This window comes from Saccopteryx leptura, chromosome 6, assembly GCF_036850995.1.
Source record: "Saccopteryx leptura isolate mSacLep1 chromosome 6, mSacLep1_pri_phased_curated, whole genome shotgun sequence".
In the NCBI taxonomy this organism is placed as follows: Eukaryota; Metazoa; Chordata; class Mammalia; order Chiroptera; family Emballonuridae; genus Saccopteryx; species Saccopteryx leptura.
Window position 1 is genome coordinate 80,345,526 of NC_089508.1, and position 6,834 is coordinate 80,352,359.

At 46.1% G+C, this 6,834-nt stretch overlaps 2 pseudogenes; one reads left to right on the forward strand and one right to left on the reverse strand.

Annotated features, from left to right (window-relative positions):
* Window positions 1-1,275: 1,275 nt before the first annotated feature.
* LOC136376375 (dnaJ homolog subfamily A member 1-like) lies at window positions 1,276-2,517 on the reverse strand (annotated as a pseudogene).
* Window positions 2,518-5,736: 3,219 nt separating this feature from the next.
* Window positions 5,737-6,437, forward strand: LOC136376639 (proteasome subunit alpha type-2 pseudogene; annotated as a pseudogene).
* The last annotated feature ends 397 nt before the right edge of the window (window positions 6,438-6,834 follow it).

Sequence of the window (6,834 nt, forward strand, 5' to 3'; positions counted from 1 at the left end):
CCTTCCACCAGGAGTATGGTCTGAGCCAAGTTGTCATCTACCAATAAGTGTGTTCCCATTGGATGGAGCTGCTGAGTACTCTGGTGCCAAGGTTGACCTCATCTTGCTTGGGGCTGGAATGTAGGTCACAATGGACAACCCTAGAATGAACCAAGTGCATATATAGTACCTTCATTTTTCTGGCCCACAAATCAGAATACATTATGTAATGTAAAGACCAAATACTTGACATCAGGACTCTGGTACTCATATAATTGCTGAACATAGAAGCACAAATGTTTACAAACACAGACACACACACACACTCCCAATACAACAGTTCAGCACTTTGCAAGACAGGCCCCTTACACCTCTTTTTCTTTTTTTCAGAGTTTTTATATTTGAGTTTATTCTTCATTTAACTTTTAAAACACTACTATAGCCTGACCAGGCGGTGGCGCAGTGGATGGAGCGTCAGACTGGGATGCGGAGGACCCAGGTTCAAGACCCCGAGGTCGCCAGCTTGAGTGCGGGCTCATCTGGTTTGAGCAAAGCTCACCAGCTTGGACCCAAGGTCGCTGGCTCGAGCAAGGGGTTGCTCGGTCTGCTGAAGGCCAGCAGTCAGGGCACATATGAGAAAGAAATCAATGAGGCCCTGGCCGGTTGGCTCAGCGGTAGAGCATCGGCCTGGCATGCGGGGGACCCGGGTTCGATTCCCGGCCAGGGCACATAGGAGAAGCGCCCATTTGCTTCTCCACCCCCCCTCCTTCCTCTCTGTCTCTCTCTTCCCCTCCCGCAGCCAAGGCTCCATTGGAGCAAAGATGGCCCGGGTGCTGGGGATGGCTCCTTGGCCTCTGCCCCAGGCGCTAGAGTGGCTCTGGTCGCGGCAGAGCGATGCCCCGAAGGGGCAGAGCGTCGCCCCTGGTGGGCGTGCCGGGTGGATCCCAGTCGGTCGGGCGCAGGCGGGAGTCTGTCTGACTGTCTCTTCCCGTTTCCAGCTTCAGAAAAATACAAAAAAAAAAAAAAAGAAATCAATGAACAACTAAGGTGTCGCAATGCACAAAGAAAAACTAATGATTGATGCTTCTCATCTCTCTTCCTTTCTGTGTGTCTGTCCCTGTCTATCCCTCTCTCTGACTCTCTCTCTGTCTCTGTAAAAAAAACCCCAAAAAAACCCCACTACTATAGTTGAATATTAAAATAAAAACAATAGCAAGTAGTGAGCATATTATGATTACAGTCCTTCACTCATTCACTACAGTATATAAAGGCCAGCAGTGTTACTCACTGGCCCCATTAAGAGGTCTGACACTGAACACCGCCCCTAGGATGACGCTCATCATCCTCATATGCTTCTCCAGTGTAATGGCGCCGTCTTTCCTGATTTGGATCAAAGTCCACCAGTTCTACCTGGTCCATTTCATCAGTCTCTTCTACTTCCTTCCTTTCAGGTAGGAGTTTTTCCAGCAAAGAAAGTTATCGGGAGAGAGAAAGCCATTCTCAGAAAAGTTTACCTTAAATTCGATGGTTAAGCGACCCTTTCATATGGTCTACGATAAAGTGGCCTGCCTTCATTTAGCACACACTGGATATCTCCATGCTTGACAGTGTGACCTGGGTGAGAGGTGATGGCTATGGTTCGGCTGTCAAGAGTTGATATTGGCCTTTGGAAGCCACACAGTGCTTCAACCAGCTGTATGTCCATACACATGAAAAGGCCTTCCCCTCCTCGAGTCAAAACAGCATGGTCCTTTTGATCTAAAACAATGATACCATCTCCTGGCTCCAGTCCTGGTTCTTGGTCTCCTTCACCATGGAATGTTACTTCTGGCCATGTTTCATGCCTTTGTCAATATGAACTTCTAGACTCTTCTTCTCTCGGATTATCTTCCTTCCATTGCAGCTTTTACATCTATCTTTAGGACTGATCGTTCCCCATGGCCCTGGCACTCTGTGCACACAGACTGAGTTTGCTGAACCATTCCAGGGTCTATCTGATTAATTCTTATTTGCATCCCAGGACCTCGGCAATTGGGACAGCACTCTACTGCTCCTTTTTCACCACCTCAGCCTTCACATTTGTCACAAATCACATTCTTTTGTAGAGCTAGTTTTCTTGTTGCACCATTATATAAATCTTCTAAGGTTACTGAGAGCTGATGCACAACATTTTTACCTCTCCTTTCTCTCTGCATCCTTCCTCCTCCTCCGAAAAACATATCAAAGATGTGCACGGGGGAGCCAAAACCGCCACCTGCTCCACCTTCGTTACTTGCTTTTCTCCTCCTTTCTCATATAATTCCCTTTCCTTTGCATCAGAGAGCACTTCGTAAGCTTGAGAAATCTGCTTAAACTTCTCTCCTTCATTTGGATTCTTATCAGGGTGGTACTTCAAAGTGAGCTTCCTGTAAGCTTTTTTCAATTCTTCCTGGGTGGCATTGGGTTTGACCCCCAAAACATCATAGTAAGTGGTTTCTTTGACCATTTTTGACAGGCGGCGAGGAGGCCAAGGCCGGTGTGGAGGAGCGAGAAAGAGCGCATTACTCTGCACCTCTTTTTTAAAGTTGATTTTAGGGAGAGAGGAAAGGAGAGAGACAGAAACATAGATTTCTTCCTGCATGTGTCCTGAGCAGGGCTCAAACTCACAACCTTTGCCTACCTGGATGATGCTCTACTAACTGAGCTATCCTAACCGGGGCCCCATTTTAGTTGGCTTCTACTTGTACCACAAATGTTCAGCTGAAGTCAGTCTCCAAGCTATGCCCATGGCCCTCCCTGCCCCCTGATCTTTCCCCTTAATGAGTGATGAGTCTGGAAGAAACGATGAGGCTGGGCTTGGGAAAGGGAGCAGTAGAGAAAACCTTAGGGCCAGCCAGAATCTGGCTTGGAAGAAAGAAAAGACAGGCTTTGGTAAAACACAAACAATCAAGTTGAAAAATGAGCAGAGGATCTAAATAGGGATTTCTCCAAAAAAGACAAACAGATGGCCAACAGGTACATGAAAAGATGCTCGACATCACTAATCATCAAGGAAATGCAAATAAAAACCATGAGATACAACCTCACATCTATTAGAATGGCTGTTATCAAAAAACAAGATATAGGCCCTGGCTGGTTGGCTCAGTGGTTGAGCATTGGCCCGGCATGTGGATGTCCTGGGTTCGATCCTGGTCAGGGCACACAGCAGAAGCGACCATCTGCTTCTCTACCACCCCTCTCCCCCTCTTCCACTCCCACAGCCATGGCTCAATTGGTTCAAGTGCATTGGCAGGGCACTGAGAATGGCTCTGTGTTAGGGGGTGGGTGAAATGGGTGAAGGGGATCAGAAGGTAAAATCATTGTACACTTTAAACTAATATACGTCAATTAAACCTCAAAAAAAAAAAAAAGGGGGCCTTAGACTGTCTCTCCTCAATTCAGGCAAGGTGCTTGAGGGACAGGAGTTGGTAGCTATGAAAGGGAACTAATCATTCAATCCCTTCAACACTCAGCAAACACCCTCTGCCTGGCATGGAAGAGGCTGTAAATTCAATTATAACTTAGGTAGAAAGTGAAGGTTCAAGGGCATGGTCAGAAATGGGACCGGGGCAGGTGAGCAGACACAGATGCAGAAATATAGACACACAGCACACAGACCCACATTGCATTCATGAGAGACACAGACTAACACACACAGAAGCATGACGCCCACACAAAGAGGTACAGGGGCACAGATACCAATATAGTACACATACATTTGTACCCAGAGGGACCATGGCCACACAGACTCACCACGCACTCTCACAGAGAGCTCCTCCTGTCCCCTGCCCATAGCCAGAAGACCCAGACCCTTACCTGAGAGTGTAGAGCAGGGGGCGGGAGGAAGTCAGAGGCACTCCTGGTCCTCAGGTGTCTCTGTATAGGGCAGCAATTTTCAACTTGTGTGCCGCAAGAATTTAAAAACACACATTACCTGACTATTTAGTCAGGGGCGCTGACCTCTTTTCCCTTAGATTGTCAAATAAAATAATGACAACAGCCAACACAACAATAGTCGCCAGATGTGAATCAAAATTATACTTTTTTTTATTTTTGTCAGATTGGCAGAATAGATAACACAGTTTTCGGTGTGCTGCAGAATTTTAATGATTAGTTTATGTGTGCCATGAGATGAAGAAGGTTGATAAATCGCTGCGCTGGCAGAGGGTGAGGAGAGTCTGGGGTGGGTCAGGTGTACTGGAAGGATTATGGGCAAAGGGGTGGGAGACAAGGGGAGATGGGCTAATCTTTATCTGGGCAAAGTGCAGCTGGAAGCAGTTTGCACGTGTGTGTAGCGGGTGGAGAGAATATGGAACAACCATTACCTGGTTGGTCTGGTAATAAGATGCCTAGAACCAAGGCAGGGATCCCTAACCCTGGCAAGGCTGTTCAGCACCCAGGGGCCAGCTCTAAATATTTGTGGAGCTGCTACAGAATGCCAGGCCATGAGCTGCTTCACCCACTTTAGTTAACTCACTAACCCCTACTAAATAGATAGGATTCTCACATGCTTCCATGGGTAGAGGAGGAAATAGTGGCCCTGGTGGAATCTTTGCCCTGGGCACCAAGCCCCAGTCCTGAGTTCTCAAATGTGCTCCCCCAACACAGGGAGCCATATTGTGAGTGAAAATCGAACAAGTCAGAAAAGGGGACTTTCAGGATGGAATTTAGACAAGAGGGAAGGGAGCCTGAGATCTTGAAGTCCAGGCTGCCAGCTTGCTCTGCACTCTGCAAGTCCCTGTGCTCTGGCCTCTGCTAAGCCCTCGGACCTCTGCTGTGAGCCACAACCCTTTACTCTGTGTGCTCTGGCCAAACTGGCCTCCTCTTGTCCCCCGCAGACAGACCAGGTACCCCTGTTACAAGCTCTCCTATCTTCCTGGGTCCTTTCTTCTAATGATATCTCTTGCCCCTACCGGATTGTATGCTTACCTTTGTATTTCCAGGACTGGCCCTTTGCAGGTGCCCAATAAATACCTGGTGAAGTTGGAGTGTAGTTATTGTTGGGTAATAACAGAAATAATATATAATAACATAATATATATATATATATATGGGCTTCCATTTCTGTTGTTTATGTTTTGTGGGGTTTTTCTTTTTCACATATTTAAAACATTTTTTTTCCTGGAAAAAGAAGGAGAATATCTTCCAGGATTGCAGCCCAGAGAAACCATGAGCTCAGGCTGCCCACCCTTGAGCTCACAATGCGGGGCAAAACTGAGGCCAGCTAAGACTCCCGCCCTCAGCTAGGCAGAGGGTTTGGTTGGCCCCTGTTTTAATCAAGGAGAACAAGAACCCTGTGAAATTGCAAGAGAAAGCAGAGAAGGTAAAACAGTTGCTGTTTCAGGTTTTCCTGTAGAGAGCATAGATGAACTATCTGCACCTGAACGGCAGGCATTAAATTCATTTTTGCCCTGGCCAGTTGGCTCCGTGGAGCATTGGCCCGGTGTATGAACATCTCAGGGTTCGATTCCTGGTCAGGGCATAGAGAGGTGACCATTTTCTTCTCTCCCCACTTCCTTCCCTCCCTCTTCCCCTCCCGTAAACAGTGGCTTGATTGGTTCGAGTGTGGCCCTGGGCGCTGAGGATAGCTCGGTTGATTTGAGCATTGGCCCCAGACCGGGTCGCCAGGTGGATCCCAGTTGGGGCGCATGCAGCAATCTCACTATCTCTCCTCTTCTCACTTAATACAAAAACAAAAATTCATTTTTAAAAAGTAACTTACCTAGTCTCTAGGTAAAGATGGTGAAGCATGGTTACAGCTGTTTGCTGACGACTTTCAGCCGGCCTGGAAAACCTCTCCAGATGGAATATGCTGTGGCCGCTGTAGCTGGAGGAGCCCCTTCAGTAGGAATTACCGTAAGTCTGCAAATGGTGTATTAGCAACTGAGAAGCAACAGAAACCCATTCTGTATGATGAGCGAAGTGCACACAAAGTGGAGCCAATTGCCAAACATATAGGCTTGCAGTATAGTGGCATGTGCCCAGATTACAGACTGTCTGTGCACAGAGCTCGAAAACTAGCTCAGCAATATTACCTTGTTTGCCGAGAACCTGTTCCCACAGCTCAGCTGGTACAGAGAGTAGCTTCTGTGATGCAAGAATATCCTCAGTCGGGTGGTGTTCGTCCGTTTGGAGTTTCTTTACTAATTTGTGGTTGGAATGAAGAATGACCATATTTATTTCAGTCAGACCCATCAGGGGCTTACTTTGCCTGGAAAGCCACAGCAATCGGAAAGAACTATGTGAACAGGAAAACTTTCCTTGAGAAAAGATATAACGAAGATCTAGAACTGAAGATGCCATTAATACAGCCATATTGACCCTAAAGGAAAGTGTTGAAAGGCAAATGAGATTTCATAGAAGCTGGATTCTGCAATGGAGCTGGATTTAGGAGGCTTACCCCACTTGAAGTCAAGGATGAGCTGGCTGCCAGAGCATAATGAGGTGACTGAAAAATCGGAATGTCAGATCATCTCTATACTTACATGTGTTCAAAGTATGTTTTGTTTTGCAAACATTTTTTATACTTATTTCTACGTGATCTAATGGACTGATGTTTTTTAAATGGCACATAAATCCTAGTAAACTGTTAAAAAAAAGTAACAAACCTATTGCCAGATGGGTACTGGACTTATTGGGGTATTCAATCTGTGAGGTATTGTATATAAATGACTAATCACTATGTTCTACACCTGAAATGAATATAATATTGTATGTCAATAGTAACTGAAACTAATTTAATTTAAAAAAGTAAAAAAGTAACATATCAGAGAAATGAAACAGATCCTCACAAAGGTTTATACTTGAATGTTCAGAGTAACTTTGTTTGTAAAAGCT